The following is an 18,768-nucleotide window of genomic DNA, read 5'->3' as shown; positions in this document are numbered from 1 at the left end:
AAGGCTCACGAGGGCGATCACAGGTATGGAGGGACTGTTCTATGAATAGAAGTCAAAGTAGGTCATTGGAGTTTAGAAGAATAAGAGGCAAAGTTATTGAAACATACAAGATTTTCAGGAACTTGACAAGGATGCAGAAATGTTGTTTCCCCTTATGGCCAGATGGCGTAATCTTAAAGTAAGCACTCATCCATTTAAGATAGAGGTGAGAAGTAGTTTCTTCTCTCAGAATAATGAGCCTGTGGAATTTGTTACCCCAGAGGACTGGAAAAGTCATTAAGTATATTTAAGGCAAAGATAGAGAGACTTTTTAAACTGTAAAGGGATCAAGGGTTATGGGAAAAAGGCAACAAAGCAGAGTTGAGGATCATCAGGTCATCCATGTTCTCACTGAATATTGGAGGAGACTTGATGTGCTGAATGGGCTACACCTGCCTCCAAGTCCTATGGCATCAATATCAATAAAAGGGAAAGTGTGATTTAGGAGGGATTAGCTTTTAAAACTGTTTGTGTTTAAGCATTAATTTTAATGAACCTCAACTTTACATTTCACAGAATGCTCTATGAATACAAATACAGTTTCTAAAGCTCTTTTTTAAACTTGTGGCAAATTTACAATAAATTATAGATCACTGAAAGCTTGCTCTCTACCCAACATACATGGCAGATTCAAAATTCAATCAAATCTATTTAGAATCCCAAGAGGGTAAGGTAGAAACAATAGCTATACATTGCCTGATTTGGGAAGATCAGCAGAAAATGCAATGCAACATATCAACATTGAGGACTGCATTTTGTCTGAAACTATAAAAGATTAGATTTGATTTATGACAAGTTCACTAAAGTATCTCAAACTTATGCACTCATATGTATTGAACTTGCTAGATTTCACTATTTCTACACGTTTCTGTCTCACCTCAATGCTCAAAAATCAGAGGTCATCCAAAACACTGTCACCTGTCTCCTTCACCAACACCTGCGTGCTTGCTGATCTACACTAGCTCACAGAGTAGTGAATCTGTGGAATTTTTGATTACCTGCACATTCGCCCCGTGTCTGCATGGGTTTCCTCTGGATGCTCTGGTTTCCTCCCACAGTCCAAAGAATGTGCAGGTCAGGTGAATGGGACACGCTAAATTGCCAATATTGTTAGGTGCATTAGTAAATATAGGGTAGGTGAATGGGTCTGGGTGGGTTACGCTCTGGAGGGTCGGTGTGGACTTGTTGGGACAAAGGATCTGTTTCCATACTATAGGGTACCTAATCTAATTTAATCATTGCAGCCTCATTCTCTGCCAATTTCTAAAATCATCTCTAATCCTATAATCCTCTAATTCTGCTCCTAAAGCAAAATATTGCAGATGCTGGAAATTTGTAATAAAAACAGAACATGATAGAAACATTGTCTGTAGATCTAGCATTAACTGTGGAAAAAGAAACAGAATTGTGTTTCAGATCTGTGCATTCTCATGAGAAAGTTAAATGTTCATTTCCATCTTGCCTTCAGCAAGCCTATCATCACACCCTCCACTCAACTCCAACATAATTCAAAGACATCATCACCTTCTTCTTCAATAAAATAAATCTGCATATCTGCCCTTATCTACCCCCCAGTTAGCATCCGACTTCCACTTCCTAAAGTTCTGATCATCAGGTATTTCCTAACAATGTTTTCAGTTACTCTAATCAGCCATCGGCAGAGTTGAAAATCTCTTAATAATTCCGTTCAAATATATTTTCTTCTACCTTCATAGCACTGTGCTATTATGGTTCAATAACAAATGTCATTTCATAGATATTGCATGTCATGACCATGTGTATAGGATATGACCAGGTAGGGAAAGAATAAAGTTTTGAGTTTTGTGAAACAAGAGGTTCAGCTGAGAATGACTCAGATCAGATAAGAACTTGCAGTTAACAATGGGGTGCTGGGTTAACAAGGTGGAAAAGCATTCAGTATGTGGAGCCATTTAACAATATTAGAAACATTCAGTATGTAAAGTCAGTTAACAAGGTGAAAAGTGAAGTTAATCATTGTATAACAGCAGATGGCTTAATCTTTACTACTGACATTCGCTGATTGTAATGATCATCCAATCAATATATATGTTGCCTTATCTGGATGCTTCTCCCTGTAAAGTGACAACATAATTCATTAAGAAACTGCTGTTTGAAAGAGCAGATCGAGAACTCATGTCCCTGTGCACATGGGCAATTGTTCTGTCTGCCTCCAGGGCCCGGAATAAAGATGGAAGAAGTAAAACTATACTGTGTCTGAGTGTTTTGCTTCGACCAAGGGGGGAAATGGGACGATAGCTATTTCTTCTTCATGGATCACAAGGGTTCCCACTGCAGATCATAATCCAGGAATCACTGTGGATATCTGGTCAGAACACTGCATCATCTTTTATGACCATCAACACTCACTCATTAGCTCTCATCTTTGAGCATCAGTCATTTATTTTAAGTCTCAAATGATAAACTGGGAAAGAAAGAAAAACACAGCTTAAACTGTCCCTATCAAACAATATTGGAGGAATGCCTGCTTCAACGTGGAATGAATTGGTTTAAGAATAAGGTCTACCATAGATTTCTCAATTTCAGTTAGCAATAAACAAAGAGCATAAGCAGGTTCTTTGACTTAAGATCATCATGGCATAGCCCAAATTTGGTTGCAGCAAATGTCACCTTCTATGGGGTTTCATAAATGTCAAACAGAAGCAAGAAGCATTCGCTGATTTTCTCTTTCTCAATGACTCAAAGGAGATAAAAAAAAAAATCAGCTGCTGGCATTGTAGATTTATTAATATCATTGATCAAGAGAACCTTCCTGCACTCAAACTAGATAACCAAAATCTCATGAAGGAGAGGAAGCAAGAGTTTTACTCAAGTTTCTAAATCCAGGGGAGATATATCAATGATTTATTCTGCTCTCTTTTAACTGTCTTTGTATAATTTTCCATGACAGTAGCTAGAAAGCTGACCCATTCTTAAACTGTGTGTGAACAAACCAGAATAACTCTTCAAAAATTATAATATGGTAGCTGTGGAAAAATCATAAAATGATGGAAACGCTCAGCCGTAAGGAAGCATGTGTTGAGCCAAAAAATAGAGTTATTGCCAACAGATGAGTGACCTAAAAATGTATGTTTTCTTAAATGTGTTAAGAATTCTTTAAGTTTTCCTCTGGGCCCCTAGCTGGGACTGATCCAACAGCATAACCAAATCTGGAATATCTGGGTATAGCCATGATACAGTTTTCATTCTGTCAGTATGAAACATTCTCGATATCTTAACATTTCCAGTTTCAGGCTTACATCAAGATAAGTAATGCCAAACATTTACTATAAAATCAAAAAGGCAGGATTTGAGAGATCGTAATCTTGTCTAGTTCAGGTAACATTCAGACATTGTTAAAGCTTTGTTCTTTTTATCTTATAATGCAGCTTGTGATGCAACAATCAAATTACTGCCTTATAATACACTCATGATGTGAATTTGTCACTCTACAGTTGTGGGAAGAATTGAAACCAGCAATCCAGCAAAGTGAAATTATGCTTTGCTTCGAAGGAATTTTGGCACAAATGAAACTCTACAAATAACAATAGTAAAACCATATGAAGTAGACTTTGCAATCTTTTGTGAAGCATCCTACACAAAAAACATCAGCTTCCGACATTACAGACCTTTGTACTTCAATTCATTCACAGAATGAATTGCGCACTGACATTTCATTCTTTGAAGTGTCGATCTGAAGAGACAGCACTTCAACCAAAAAGATAAATTTACAACTTACTAACCGGTAGTGAAAAAAAAAGAACATTTGTAAAAATAGGCTTGGGAGGACTGCACTGCAACCTGCCACAAAAACTCAAAAAATGACAAAAGGTAGTTAGTACATTCTAAGATTACAATTTCCATAGTGGCATACTTATCTTTCAAATCTGTATTAAAAATAGGATAAGTACCATAAAATAAACATCCATACAATCTAAAAGGTATGATTAAAAACTTTCATTTTCTGAGGTCTTAATGGGGATGGATAGCAAAACAGGTAGGGGTAAGAAAAGAACTTAGGTTAGTAGGGAATGCAGAGATGGATATCAGCTGGATCTGAGAGGTGACAGGGGCCTTGGTTGTCAGATGGTACATAAGCAACACTGCATCATCCTCCCAGCTGATTAAGTGCATTCCCAACACCAAACTCACCATGAGAAATAGCAGAAGATTCCAACTGTCATGTCAAGATAAGAGAGATGACTGAAACAGTACCACCTGAATGGTTTTGGGAACATTTGTTTTAGAATTGGACATAGGCTTTAAAAAAAAGAGGAAGTACCAGAATTTGGGGCTGAGGCAAATGACGGACAAAAAGCAAGAGATCAAAAGGATGAAAAAGTATTTGTGCAGAAGACACATGCAGAGGATACTAAGGGGACTAAAGAGAAGGAACACCAGCATGGAGCAAAAAAGGGAATTGAAAAGCTCTGCAGATAAAGTTTTGAAAATTTAATGTACATTAATGAAGTAACTTGTGATGAGGACGGACGATTGCTCAACTTCATATGCATGAGCATATTGGAAACTGAAAGATGGAAACCTGATAAGGGCAATGTTAAGAAAATGAAACTAATTTTTCAGCAATAATGGCGGTGGTGAGGGGAGAGAAGCAATGGTGTGAGTAGACTGTTGTAAAACTTAGAAATGAAGAGAAAGATGTGGGTTTTGAACATCAATACTAGATCAAACAATGTACCTTTCATGACTTCAGTGCACCCCAAAAACACTTTACAGCCAAAGGAGTATTTTCTGAAGTAGTGAAATGTCACATAATAACCAATTTGACAACCAGCAATAATGACCAAAATCATCTGGCTTGATGATATTGGTTGAGACAGAAATTATGATCAGGACATGGTGGAAGCTTGCTTGTTCTTCTTTGAAATGGTGTCACAGAATATTTTAGATCTACTCAAGTAGTCAATCAGGATCACTGTTTGACATCACATCTGAAAGGGGGCATGTTATTCAGTACAATCTGGCTCATACACTCAAGTCTCCTAAGCGTTACTTGACCCCAATATCTTCTAACAAAGAGGTGAGAATGCTACCATTGAGCTAAAGGTGACAAAGGATTCAAGAAACTGGGAGAGATTAGAGTAAAAGGGAACTTGTTAGAAAGGGAGATTAGAGATAAAGAGGTAGTTGGACCCAGTCAATGATGGAATGTTGGGGGTGTGGGGGGAAAGGAACAGAAGCAGGGAGGACAGAAACTGACATGACTGCAAATTTGTGACTTGACTAGGGCAAGAGATACGGTTCAAGCAAAAGTATTCATCATCAGATTAGATTAGATTACATTACATTACAGTGTGGAAACAGGCCCTTTGGCCCAACAAGTCCACACCGACCCGCCGAAGCGCAACCCACTCATACCCCTACATTTACCCCTTAGCTAACACTACAGGCAATTTAGCATGGCCAATTCACCTAACCTGCACATCCTTGGACTGTGGGAGGAAACCGGAGCACCCGGAGGAAACCCATGCAAACACCGGGAGAAGGTACAAACTCCACACAGTCAGTCGCCTTTACTTCAGCCAAGAAAGATAATCAAAAACTGCCAAGATTGGAGTATAGAAAGAATCAGATAAAAGTGATGGCTCATAGAAACATGGTTGAATAGGTTAGGACTTGGGGGCGTGAAGGCAGCAGCGGGTGGAAGGAGAGGAAACAGCAGATCTGGAGCGGAGTGGTGTGTTTCAGGCCTTCCATCATTGTGAATCAAACAGATCCTTTCAAATCATTGCAACAATATTTACAAAAGAAACTCACTCCAGCACAAATAAGAGCATCTTATTAACACGGTTTCAAAGTTCAGGTAGTGATGCACATGACCTCCATTCACACAGTCTCTTTTAGAAGGGACCAATTACCGAACCTCTCATTTGTCCGCACTGTTTACAATGCAAGCATTTTCCAGAAACATTTTCCACATTAGTTATACCCAATTTTATTCCTTTATTATTACTGCCATAAACTCCTCTGCAGTAGTTACCTAACAATAATGGACATTTTAAAAATCAAATCTGACTCGTCAAAATTTGCTCTTGTTTATTATCAACCACCAATTTTAGCTCTCACCACTTTCACATGCTTCTGATCTGATTCCATTACCATATTAGCTATCCAGGCTGAAGTTAATATGGTACAAGAATGATTTTTTTGTTTGACTTGAACATTTTACTTCACAAAACTCACTGTCATAACACAAGATAAAAAGGAACATTAATGCTGGACTCTCTTGGGGCAGGGTTGGTGTGGGGGGTAAAAATAAAAGATAGAAAGGCTTTCTGAAATACTCCCTTACCAATGGTGATATTTTAAAATTACAAAAAAAGCAGGAAACAAGAATGGCAGCAACTGTTGAAAAAACAGCACTGCTTCAGCATTTGACCCTTTGTAAATATTAATCCTGAGGAACAGTCAAAGGCTTGAGATACCACCTGTAGACACAGAGACTTGTTGAGCATTTCCAGCCCTTTAATACTTTTTGGAATCCTTGCATCTGGAACATTTTGCTTTGTTACTTTTTAAAAAATTCAACAGTCTTTGTGCCACTCTTTATTTCCAAATGTTAGCAATCCCAGAACTTCACAATATATGCACTCTATGACAAGCCTTCTCGTTCCAAAAGACTTACCAATCCTTATCTGAAATCTCAAAAGGCTTTGCTCCAATCTATCTGAGCAACTGTTCAAAGTCACAAAATGCACTAAATTACAGCTGGACCTCTTTACTACTGAAGACTGATCAGTTGAACAATAGAATACAGAAAACAGGAGGAGCAGGCCATTTGCTCATCAAGCCCACTTCGCAATTCAATATGACACAGCTGATGCTCTAACTCAAAACTATACTCCTTAGCCCATCCCCCTTTAACTTCTAGAAATCTATTTATGTAATATATTCAGTGATTTGGCTTCTTCAGCCTTATGTGCTAGAGAATTCCACAAGTTCACTTTGAGTGAAGAAGTTTGTCATCTCAGTCCAAAATGGCTTACTCCATATACTGAAATGGTGACACCTTGCTGCAGTTCCCCAGCCAAGTAAAACATCCCAGTCAGTCAGAATTTATATACGTTTCAATGTGATGCTCTCTCATTCTTCTAAACCCCAGTGAATACAGGCCCAGTTGCCCCAGTCTCTCTTCATACAATAAACCTGCCACCCCAGAAATCAATCTGCTGAACCTCCTTTGCACTTGCTTTTCGGTAAGGAGACTAAAACTGCACACAATACTTCAAGTATAGTCTCATCAAGGTCCAGTACCTTTTTCCTGTACTCAAAACACTCTTGGAATAATGGCCAGTACACATAATAACAGATACTAATGTTCTCCTGAAAACCAAAGTGTCTTTTTCTTCACACCTCAAAATTTTCATCTTGTTAATGACCACTGTGGTTACTTGCAGTTTCAATTGTTATAGAAAATAGAGCAGAAATATAAACAAGAGAGCATTCAGCAACTATCCTTTATCAAGTGTGGAATTGTACTTCTGTTCACAGTCCTTTCCAGTCTCATAATATATCTTCATGAAGTTTAGCTCTCTTAAATGAACAGTTCATTTTCATATTCTGAGTAGCACCAATCTTCATTAATATTATGCTAGAGACTAGAGGCAAACTGAACTTACCTTTTTCACTTTGATGATAGTTTATGGAGTATACGTACGTAGTTGATCTGTTATCAAGTTATACTGATGAGCCCCAAAGCAGTATTCATTTTCTACTTCGGACAAAGATGCCTGAAATTCGACTTCGTATCCTGATATCCTACAGCTGACACTGGAACAAAGAAAAAACAATGACACAGTAAATGACAATTGTAGATTTTGATACGTCAGATTGAAAAAAACCCACTCCTTTGCCTTTCCTTCTCGCCAATAATGATACAGCTCCAAAAATCAAAAACAATTTCAAATCAACATTTCCTATGCTTAACTTTTCACAATGATGGAAAGTGCTAATTAAAACCAGGATATATTTCTTCTTAAATAAAAATACTTCTCACATCAAATTAGTTGACCTTGACTGGGCATTTTGTCCATATATATGCTAGTTATTGTTGTGACCAAAATCAGAAGCTTATCAGGTCTGGTAGCATCTGAAGAAACAGAGTTAACATTGAACTCAATGTGACTCTTCTTCAGAAGCAAAGTTCTGAATACTTTAGAACTTAGTCACATTTGACTTGAAACAACTGCTTCTCTCCCAAGATGCAGCCAGAGCTGCTGAGTTTCCCGAGCACCTCCTGTCTTTGTGTTGGATCTCCAGCAACTGCAGTATTTTGCTATTTTTTTTTTAAGCATTTATACAGCATATTTAACATGGTGACTTGTTCCAACATGCTTAAAAGAAGCACCAGCAAACCATAATTTGACATCAAACCATAAAAGTAAATACTAGGTCAGATTCCCTAAAGCTTGGTCAAAGAGGTGCCTTAAAAGACCAAGTGTATAAAAGAGCAGCATTGATAGGTAAACAGGTTCAAATAAAGATAATAGAGTCATACAAGAGGGAAACAGACCCTTTGGTCCAACTTATCCGTGCAGACCAGACATCCCAATCTGATCTACTTCCACTTGCCAGCATTTGGCCTATATCCCTCTAAACTCTTCCTGATCTTATACCCAACCAGATGCTTTTTAAATGTTGCAATTGTCTCAGTCTCCACCACTTCCTCTGGCAGCTCTTTCCATTTACCGACGGCCCTCTACATGAAAAAAAAAGACCTCTTTTGGCGCTTTTAAATCCTTCCCCCTCACCTTAAATCTACGACCTCTAGTTTTGGACTCCCTCACCATTGGAAAAAGACCTGGCTATTCACCCTATCCATGCCCCTCATTATTTTATAAACCTCTAAAGATCATCCCTCAGCCTCCAATTCATCAGGGAAAAAAGCTCCAGCCTATTCAGCCTCTTGCTATAACTCAAACCTCCAAACCCGGCAAAATCCTTGTAAATATTTTCTGCATTCTCTCAAGGGTAACAACATCCTTCCTATAGAAGGGCGATCAGAATTGTATGCAGTGTTCTAAAAGTGGCCTCACCAACGTCCTGTACAGCCGCAACAGGACATTCCAACTCCTATGTTCAATGCTGTGACCCATAAAAGGTAAGCATGCCAAATGCTTTCTTAACCACCCTGTCTGCCCGCAACCCCACTTTCAAGGAACGACGCACATCCCTCGGTCTCCTTTTTTTGGTGACACTCCCCAGGGCCCTACCATTAAATTTAAGTTCTGTCCTGGTTTGCCGTACCAAAATGCAACATCTCACATTTATCTAAATTAAACTCCATCGGCCATTCCTTGGACCATTGGCCCAGCTGATCATGGTCCCATTGTAGTTTGAGATAATCTTCTTCACTGTCTACCACACCACCTATTTAGGCATCATCTGCAAACTTACTAACCATACCTCCTATATTCTCACCCAAATCATTTATCTAAATGGCAAAAAGCAATGGATCCAGCACTGATCCTTGTGGCACACTGCTGGTTACAGGCTTCCAGTCTGAAAAGCAACCCTCTGATTTGTAACTCTTCTCACAATCTTCTCACAAACTTTGAGCAACCCTCTGAGTTTTTAAGAATGGTAATTATTTGTGAAACATATATTAATGTTACTAGACAAAGTATAGGATTTGATCAGTAAGAAAGAAGACCAGAAAGAAAGAACAATTCTTACTCAGAAGGAAAGTGTGGATGTCATTCGACCAATCAAGTCTCTTTTGTTGAATTTTATAGTTATCAGAATACCACACCATTAAATGGCATGAAACACTAGCATCTACAAAGAAAAACATATACAACTGCAAAGAGTAATTATTTAATAAATACAGTTGTGCAGTCAGTCAATTTGTCAGATTTATAATCTAGCATGCCTGCTAATTCACCATGATGTGAATTCACACAGTAATTTGATTATAAGCAATACAGAAAATACATAAAAACAGATTCCAAGTTATTTGATACATCACGTAACCACACAGAAACACATGCATTGGCTCGACAAGACATTAAATTATGGGGGTGGTTACGGGAATTATAGTATAAATCCATAATATTGAGAATAAGGCCATAAATAATAGGTGATGATAATACATATTTATAATACTTAGTGATACTGTTTCATTTACCCAGCAAAACACTATTCCCCATTGGTAACGTAATAAATTGAAGAAAACCTGCTATAAAACACAGGTGATATGGACTATGCAATGTTCAACAGTTGCCATCTATTGAAAAGAAAGTTACGGTTGGCAATAACAATAAGGGTCATTAAAACAAAGTGCGTGTTAAATCAAACTACAAATGGAACTCAATCGATCACTTCCACAATGCTTTATTGACAAAGCACTTCAAGTAGTTACTGGAAACTTTACATTTATGCACTTTGTACAATAGTTTGTAAGGTTAAAGACACAGGAGCAGAAGCAGACCATTCAGCCCATTGATTTTGCTCTGCCATTCAATGAGATCATGGCTGTTCTGATAACCCTCAATTCCACTTTCCTGTCTTTTCCCAATAACCCGCCCTTACTGATTAAAAATTTAACTCAGTCTTTAAATATACTTAATGAAGGAGTCTTGACAGCCTCATTGGTAAAGAATTCCTTCGATTCCCTATCCTCAAAAGAAAATTCTTCTCATGTTAGTCTTAAATGCGTGACCCTTATTGTGAGATTATGCCCTCTGGTCCTAGATGTTCACTTCAAAGGAAACAACTTTTCTACATCTAGCCGGTCAACTTCCCTAAGAATCTTATATTTTTCAATAAAGTCGCCTCTCATTCCTCTAAACCTACCCAATCTCACCTCATAATACAGTCCCTCCATACCCAGGATCGGCTAGTGATTAGCTCAGTTTTATTTTCAGATTTCCAGCATTCGGTTCTTTGTTTCTGATTGTTGGAATACAGCTCCTTACATTTCTGGAGTTGCTTTTGCGACAATGGGCTAGGTTTTACCAGAGAAGTGGAGTTGAGTCATTATCCAAAATATGGGTCATTTATAGATTGTGTGGCCGCATGGGCAGAGCTTCCTCAGCAATCTTCCAAAATGCAGTTAATTTACTATCTTATTCATGCTGACCAGAAGCTAAATGCAAGAGCAGGTGAATGGGTCGTGACTGCTCCAACCAGTTCCCACAAGAGCAAAGAGGACACAACTAACATTGCTCAGCTTCATGTAGATGCCAAGTTATGGGAATCAATAAAATGGCAGGTACTAAAGGCATAGTGCAAAACGTACGGGCATCTCTCAGCATTCTCATGAGCTGTTGCTCTGACTATGGTATAAGAGTCTATTGATACCTATTGAACATAGGAGATGTGCATTGGTCTTGACCACGTGGTTTCATCCTTGAGCACTGGGTGGGTAAGATGACCCAAAGATGGAATGGACCAGTTGTCAGGTGGTCACACTCCAGTTAAACCATATCAAAGTGCCAATGTCTGAAGGCTATGGTATTTCTATGCAGTTTCTCAATTTGAAATAGAGCCTGGGCCCTTTTCCAGAGATCTTTCTGTAAAAAGGCACCTAACAGCCTTTGGGACTATCATATGATATACAGGAAAGGTCCCAAAACATTAACTGTGATTCTCTTCTCAGATGTTGCCAGACCTGCTGGGCTTTTCCAGCAGCTTCTGTTTTTGCTGCTGTGTTTTTAGATTAGATTACACAGTGGAAACAGGCCCTTCGGCCCAATAAGTCCACACCGACCCTCCAAAGAGCAACCCACCCATACCCATTCCCTTACATTTACCCCTTCATCTAACACTATGGGCAATTTAGCACGGCCAATTCACCTAACCTGCACATCTTTGGACTGTGGGAGGAAACCCACGCAGACACGGGGAGAATGTGCAAACTCCACACAAACAGTTGCCATAGGCGGGAATTGAACTGGGTCTCTGGCGCTGTGAGGCAGCAGTGCTAACCACCGTGCCACCGTGTTCTTGTTCCACGTACCTTAAAATTTGGTGAGAATGTATTAGGTGGCTCACCTGCCTATTTATACTCCAGCTGACCATAACAAATATAGTATTGAGGCATTGAAATGGAAAGCAATAAATTGAACTTTTTGATTTGTGTAGTTAATGTTAATTCTGTTGTGGTTCTGTTCGCCGAGCTGGAAGTTTTTGTTGCAAATGTTTCGTCCCCTGGCTAGGCGACATCAGTGCTTGGAAGCCTCCTGCGAAGCGCTTCTTTGATGTTTCCTCCGGTGTTTATAGTGGTCTGTCCCTGCCGCTTCCGGTTGTCAGTTTCAGCTGTCCGCTGTAGTGGTTGGTATATTGGGTCCAGGTCGATGTGTTTGTTGATGGAGTTTTTGGATGAATGCCATGCCTCTAGGAATTCCCTGGCTGTTCTCTGTCTGGCTTGCCCTATGATAGTAGTGTTGTCCCAGTCGAATTCATGTTGCTTGTTGTCTGCATGTGTGGCTACTAAGGATAGCTGGTCGTGTCGTTTCGTGGCTAGTTGATGTTCATGTATGCGGATTGTTAGCTGTCTTCCTGTTTGTCCTATATAGTGTTTAGTGCAGTCCTTGCATGGTATTTTTGTACACTACATTCGTCTTGCTCATGTTGGGTATCAGGTCCTTCGTTCTGGTGAGTTGTTGTCTGAGCGTGGCTGTTGGTTTGTGTGCTGTTATAAGTCCTAGGGGTCGCAGTAATCTGGCTGTCAGTTCAGAGATGCTCCTGATGTATGGTAGTGTGGCTAGTCCTTTTGGTTGTGGTATGTCCTCGTTCCGTGGTCTTTCTCTTAGGCAGCTGTTGATGAAGTTGCGCGGTTATCCGTTTTTGGCGAATACCTTGTACAGGTGTTCCTCTTCTTCTTTTTGCAGTTCTGGCGTACTGCAGTGTGTTGTGGCCCTTTTGAATAGTGTCCTGATGCAGCTTCGTTTGTGTGTTGGGTGGTTACTTTCATAGTTTAGGACTTGATCTGTGTGTGTGGCTTTCCTGTATACCCTTGTAGTGAATTCTCTGTTTGGTGTTCTCTGTACATGAATTCGACTGGGACAACACTACTATCATAGGGCAAGCCAGACAGAGAACAGCCAGGGAATTCCTAGAGGTATGGCATTCATCCAGAAACTCCATCAACAAACACATCGACCTGGACCCAATATACCAACCACTACAGCGGACAGCTGAAACCGACAACCGGAAGCGGCAGGGACAGACCACTATAAACACCGGAGGAAACATCAAAGAAGCGCTTCGCAGGAGGCTCCCAAGCACTGATGATGTCGCCTAGCCAGAGGACGAAACGTTTGCAACAAAAACTTCCAGCTCGGCGAACAGAACCACAACAACGAGCACCCGAGCTACAAATCTTCGCACAAACTTTAATGTTAATTCTTCTGTACGTTGCATCAAAAACATAAGCTTAGACAAAATATAGAGGGAGAAATGACTACATCATTGTGTAGATAACCATAATACCAATTAGAGAAGGTGCAAAATAAAGAGACTTTGGAGTACAAGCTCATAACTCCTCAAAAGTGGAGTTGCAGGTAGATAGGATAGTGAAAAAGGCATCTGGTACACTTTCCTTTATTGGTCAGAGTATTGAGTATAGGAGTTGAGAATGTCATGTTGCGGCTAGACAGGACATTGGTTAGGCCACTGTTGGAATATTGCGTGCAATTCTGGTCTCCTTTCTATCGGAAAGAAGTTGTGAAATTTGAAAGGGTTCAGAAAAGATATACAAGGATGTTGCCAGGGTTGGAGGATTTGAGCTATAGGGAGAGGTTGATAAGGCTAGGGCTGTTTTCCCTGGAGCATCGGAGGCTGAGGGGTGACCACACAGAGGTTTTTTAAAATCATGAGGGGTACGGATAGGATAAATGGACAAAGTCTTTTTCTGGTGGGGGGGGGGGGGGGAGGGGAGGAGTCCAGAACTAGAGGGCATAGGTTTAGGGTGAGACGGGAAAGATATAAAAGAGACCTAAGGGGCAACCTTTTCACGCACAGGCTGGTACGCGTATGGAATGAGCTGCCAGAGGAAGTGGTGGAGGCTAGTACAATTGCAACATCTAAAAGGCATCCAGATGGATACATGAATAGGAAGGGTTTAGAGGGATATGAGCAGGAGCTGGCAGGTGGGACTAGATTGGGCTATCTGGTCGGCATGGACGAGTTGGACCAAAGGGTCTGTTTCCGTGCTGTATATCCCTATGACTCTATGTAATTGATTTAAATTAAATATTAATTTCAGATGGAATAAGTTTTGAAATAAAAAGACTAATGTTTTAAAACAGCTTAAAGCATTCGCCTCCTACTACTGTTCATAACAACCACCTGATACAGAGTTTGTAACAGAATACAATTCAGCGTTTCACATTTAAAGACCTTGATATTCAGAGTAAACACTGTCATGAGAGACAGCCATAAACAAACAAACAAACTCCTGTTTTGTAAATGCTTTCACCATGCAGAATGGTCACCCTATCAGTGACATGTCCACAAAAGCTTCTAGTTTCCTGCCACTCAAACTGAATGGAATTTATTGTCATGTGTACTGAGGCATAGTGAAAAGCTTTATTTTGTGAGCAATACAGGCAGATCGCAGAGTTAAGTAGCATAGATAAGTAAATAATAGGTAAATAGCGGCAAAAACAAAATCACAAGTACAGGCAAATGTTCAGGGTTTGTGAATCCATTCAGTATTCTAACAGTAGGATAGAAACTGTTTTGAAACCCGCTGGTGCTTGTGTTCAGGCTTCTGTACCTACTCCCTGATGGTAGAGGTTGTAGAAAAACATTGCCTTTCCTTGACAGCGGGCCTGGTGGATAGATTCTATAGATGGGAGGTTGGCCTTTGTGATTGTCCGGGCCGAGTTCACCACTCTCTGTAGCCGTCTCTGATCTTGAATGGTACAGTTGCCATACCAGATAGCGATCAAGACACAACGTTCCCATGCCAACATTTCTGCTACAGTGCTCCAGCAAGGCTTAATGCAAACTGGAAGAACAACATTTAGCTTCCATACGGGGACTTTAAGGCCTTCAGGACTCAATATTAAGTTCAAACATTTTAGAGCACGAACACCTCATTCTGTGTTTTTTCCACGCCCCCACACTCCAGGTCCTGTCATGACGAGCGTTGCTTTCAGCATAGCCAACTCATTTTCACCCACTATAGTCCCCTTTATTACCACCTTTCTTTCTTCCCTGGTTTACAATCTACAATTCCTTTGCCTAACATTTTTTCCCTTCCTCCCTCTCTGTTCCACCCGTCCACTTACTCTTGCCCCCAACCCCCCCTATTCGTTGTCATCAGCCTAAACACCAGTTTTTCCTAGCAGCCATCAACTCTGAAGGAAGGAAGGAAGGAAGGTGACTGGACTTGAAACGTTAACAGTTTTCTCTCCACAGATGCTGAATTTCTCCAGCAATATCTGCTTGTATATCAGTTTCCAGCATCTATAGTTTACTGTATTCTAGAAGGAGGGAGAAAGGGAGGGAAGAAGGCAAAGAGAGAGTGCACACGAGAGAATATACTGTCAGTTTAAGATTTCACGCAGTCCTTCCCTCCTCATACTTCCTTTCTTCACAACCTCTCACAGGCCGAGCTATAGGGAGGTTGAATAGGCTGGGGCTGTTTTCTCTGGAGTGTCGGAGGCTTAGAGGTGACCTTATAGAAGTTTATAAAATCATGAAAGGGCGTGGATAGGATAAATGGATAAGGTCTCTTCCCTGGGGCGGGAGAGTCCAGAACTAGAGGGCATAAATTTAGGGGGAAAGAGGGGAAAGGTGTAAAAGAAACCTAAGGGGCAACTTTTTCATGCAGAGGCTGGTACGTGCATGGAATGAGATGCCAAATGAAGTGGTGGAGGCTGGTACAATGGCTGAACTTTTCATGAGGTGGGCTTCCTGCAGGGTGACACAGTGTCTCAGTGGTTAGCACTGCTGCCTCACAGTGTAAGGGACCTTAGTTGATTCCAGCCTCGGGAGACTGTGCAAACTTGACAGAGACAGAGATATTTTCCCCAGATTTTCTCTGGCTGCTACTGTTTCTTCCCATTGGTGTCCAAAGAGGTGCAGGTTAGGTTGGTTTGCCATGGGAAATGCAGGGTTACAGGGATAGGATAGGTAGTTGGGTGTGGGTGGGATGCTTTTCAGACGGGCAGTGAGGACTCAAATGGGCCGAGTGGCCTGCTTCCACACTGCAGGGATTCTTTACAATTCTGTCTGCGTTCTTATTAGAGAGCTATGTTTCGGTTAAGACAGGCCCTCAACATTAAAAGTTGGTATATTTTTGTTGCAGGTCCTATTTCTTGGCTTTGTGGTCCATGAGAAATTTCATTTTCCAGTATCTTTTTTTTTAAACTGCTTGGACCCATAGCCTGTAAGCCTTCTTGACAGTAAATGAGATTTGAGCTTAAAAATCATTTCTACCACGAGGACCACATGAAGGGTATTGCCTACCTCTAGGTATGCATTCAAGCCAAAAGGCATAGAAATCCCTGTAATGTCTGGAAACAAATCAATCAATGTTGACGTTGTCACTGCACACCTCCTAATAAAATCAAAGATACCTGCCAGCACGAAAGATAAGTGAACGGTGAAAATCTGAACAACCCTCAAATGCTTGAGGACAGGTCAGGGAAGATGTGGCCACTCACTTTTCAAGTTGAAGATGAGGAACAGCTCAAATTAGAACTCTGGCCATTGCCCTAGTACTGAGCTCTCTATTTCAGATGACATCACAACCATTTACACAGTGTCGGCTCTTCCTGCTGATTGTCTACGTTAATAATCTGATGAACTATAAGTGCTTCCCTAGCCATGCAGATTATTATTCAAGAGAGACAAGTTTGCTGGTATCTCAAATTGTTTTCACCTGGATCAAAATTAAAATTCTTAGCTGTATTTCAAAGTTAACACAAAATAACAATTGTCATGGGAAAAAAAAACGCTGCTTATTCATTGTAGGCTTGTTTTGCGAAATGCAGACAAATTTCACCCTTCCTGGCTTTTCTTTAAGGCAGAACTGAAGATATGCTCAAGTACAAACAAGCACTCTGCCACAAATGCCTTCTCCTCCACCCCCCCACTCGAACCCCACCAACCAATTGAAGTGAATTTCAAAGAGCACACAATCATTTCTGTCTTCCATAGAGTGATGCCAAATAGCTTCCACTAGAAACATTAAGCATTTTGTTTCCTTTTCAGATGTTGGTCAGTATTGCTATTTTGAAACATAGGTACTACCTCAGTACTGTTAGAGTAAATCTCTAGTATAGAGTATATGATAATAAAATACAATACAATACAATACAACTTCCTACTTTCAATTACCCTGTACAATAGCAGGTGCCATTTGGTGCAAATATACAAAAACAGCAATTGCAAACTATGACAGAAATCAGATACAAGCGAAAATAAAAACCAGTACATAAATAAGCATCTGGAATCAAACAATTGCTTTTATTCAGCAGACAAAAAAAAATTTATACAAGCATTACCATTTTACAAAACTGGTCAAAATACTTACTTTTAGCCTTCTGGGTTGAGCTTGAATTCTAATAGAGACATTAATTGTTGTACAAATAGTAAATTAAGTAAAAAAAGCTTTCTAGTAATGACAGATAACAATGTCATTTCTTTTTAGAACTACGATTTATATGTTCACTCTCCCTTCTCTACCAATAGCTCAAGGGACCTCTGGATATCAGACAGCTCAAGATTTCAGCAAGTGCACTAAAATGTTAAAACAAAGCCATTTCTCGTCAGATATTGTCAGACCTGCTGAGCCTTTCCAACAATTTCTGCTTTTGTTCCTAACAAAACAGTTTAGAAGTCAGAAGTTACTTTATATACAGCTATATTGTAGAGGCAAAAAAAAAATCATACTACAAGTCAACAAATCAATTACTGTTTGGAGCTATTAGGGAATGTAATCAATTTTGCTACAAGCATTTGATGGCTTTAGAAGCAATTTATTTAATTTCACCTCACAATGGTATCAAAAATGGGCCCCAGGTTAATTTTTCTTTTGTGAAGGAAACTTCAGAGCTTTTGTCTTAAAATGGCTGCATCACAAAAATTATTATTTTTCTGTACTGGTAGTAACATAATGGAACAAATAACATTTTTACAATCAATTTCTCACTAGCAGGGTTTCAGGGCTCAAATGAAATGACCTTCATCAGCTGGAATTGAAGTTTCTTATGGATGTTGATTCAGACATAAACTCCAAACAAAAACCAGCGGCAGAGAACCATTTCATCTTCTATCATGGGCATCTATAATTACAAATGCAAGTTTAAAGCCTTTTTTAAAATGATCTACTTAAGCACTGGATATTAGGAAAACTAGCTTGATGCAGTTATTAAGCTGGAGAGTGGGACATCATTGAACTAAAACACTTAAGATACTCCAAAAGTGACAATCATTGCTACTGATAACTTAATGGCTTTGTCAGTCAACTATTCAAGTCAGTACATCTAAATGTAACAGTTTAATGAAAATAATCTTAAAAGCAATAGCTCTTTCAACTTAGAGTCACAGAGTTGAATAGCATGGAAAGAGACCCTTCAGTCCAACTCGTCCACGCTGACCAGATATCCTGAATTGATCTAGTCTTATCTGCCTGCATTTGGCCCATATCCTTCTAAACCCTTTCTACTCAAGTACCCACCCGATTGCCTTTTTTGCCAGTTATATGCATTCAGTAAGCTATAGCACCACATA

The 18,768-nt window shown here is 39.8% G+C and overlaps 1 protein-coding gene across 8 annotated transcripts in view; it reads right to left on the bottom strand.

Annotated features, from left to right (window-relative positions):
- LOC122540910 (D-glucuronyl C5-epimerase-like) overlaps positions 1 to 18,768 on the bottom strand; it is a 100,627-nt gene that overhangs the window by 40,380 nt on the left and 41,479 nt on the right. For 5 of the 8 annotated variants that reach the window (XM_043677197.2, XM_087981424.1, XM_043677194.2 and 2 more), the window contains exon 2: positions 7,698 to 7,848. The gene's annotated coding sequence lies outside the window, so the exon portion shown is untranslated. The remainder of the gene's footprint in view (positions 1 to 7,697; positions 7,849 to 18,768) is intronic. The other 3 variants (XM_087981426.1, XM_087981427.1, XM_087981428.1) reach the window with 1 other exon arrangement.

The sequence above is a fragment of the Chiloscyllium plagiosum genome, unplaced genomic scaffold, assembly GCF_037043375.1.
Source record: "Chiloscyllium plagiosum isolate Xiang-an unplaced genomic scaffold, Cpla_swu_hap1 HiC_scaffold_39, whole genome shotgun sequence".
Lineage (NCBI taxonomy): Eukaryota > Metazoa > Chordata > Chondrichthyes > Orectolobiformes > Hemiscylliidae > Chiloscyllium > Chiloscyllium plagiosum.
The sequence above is the reverse complement of the archived record's forward strand: the minus strand, read 5'-3'. Positions and strand labels throughout refer to the sequence as shown.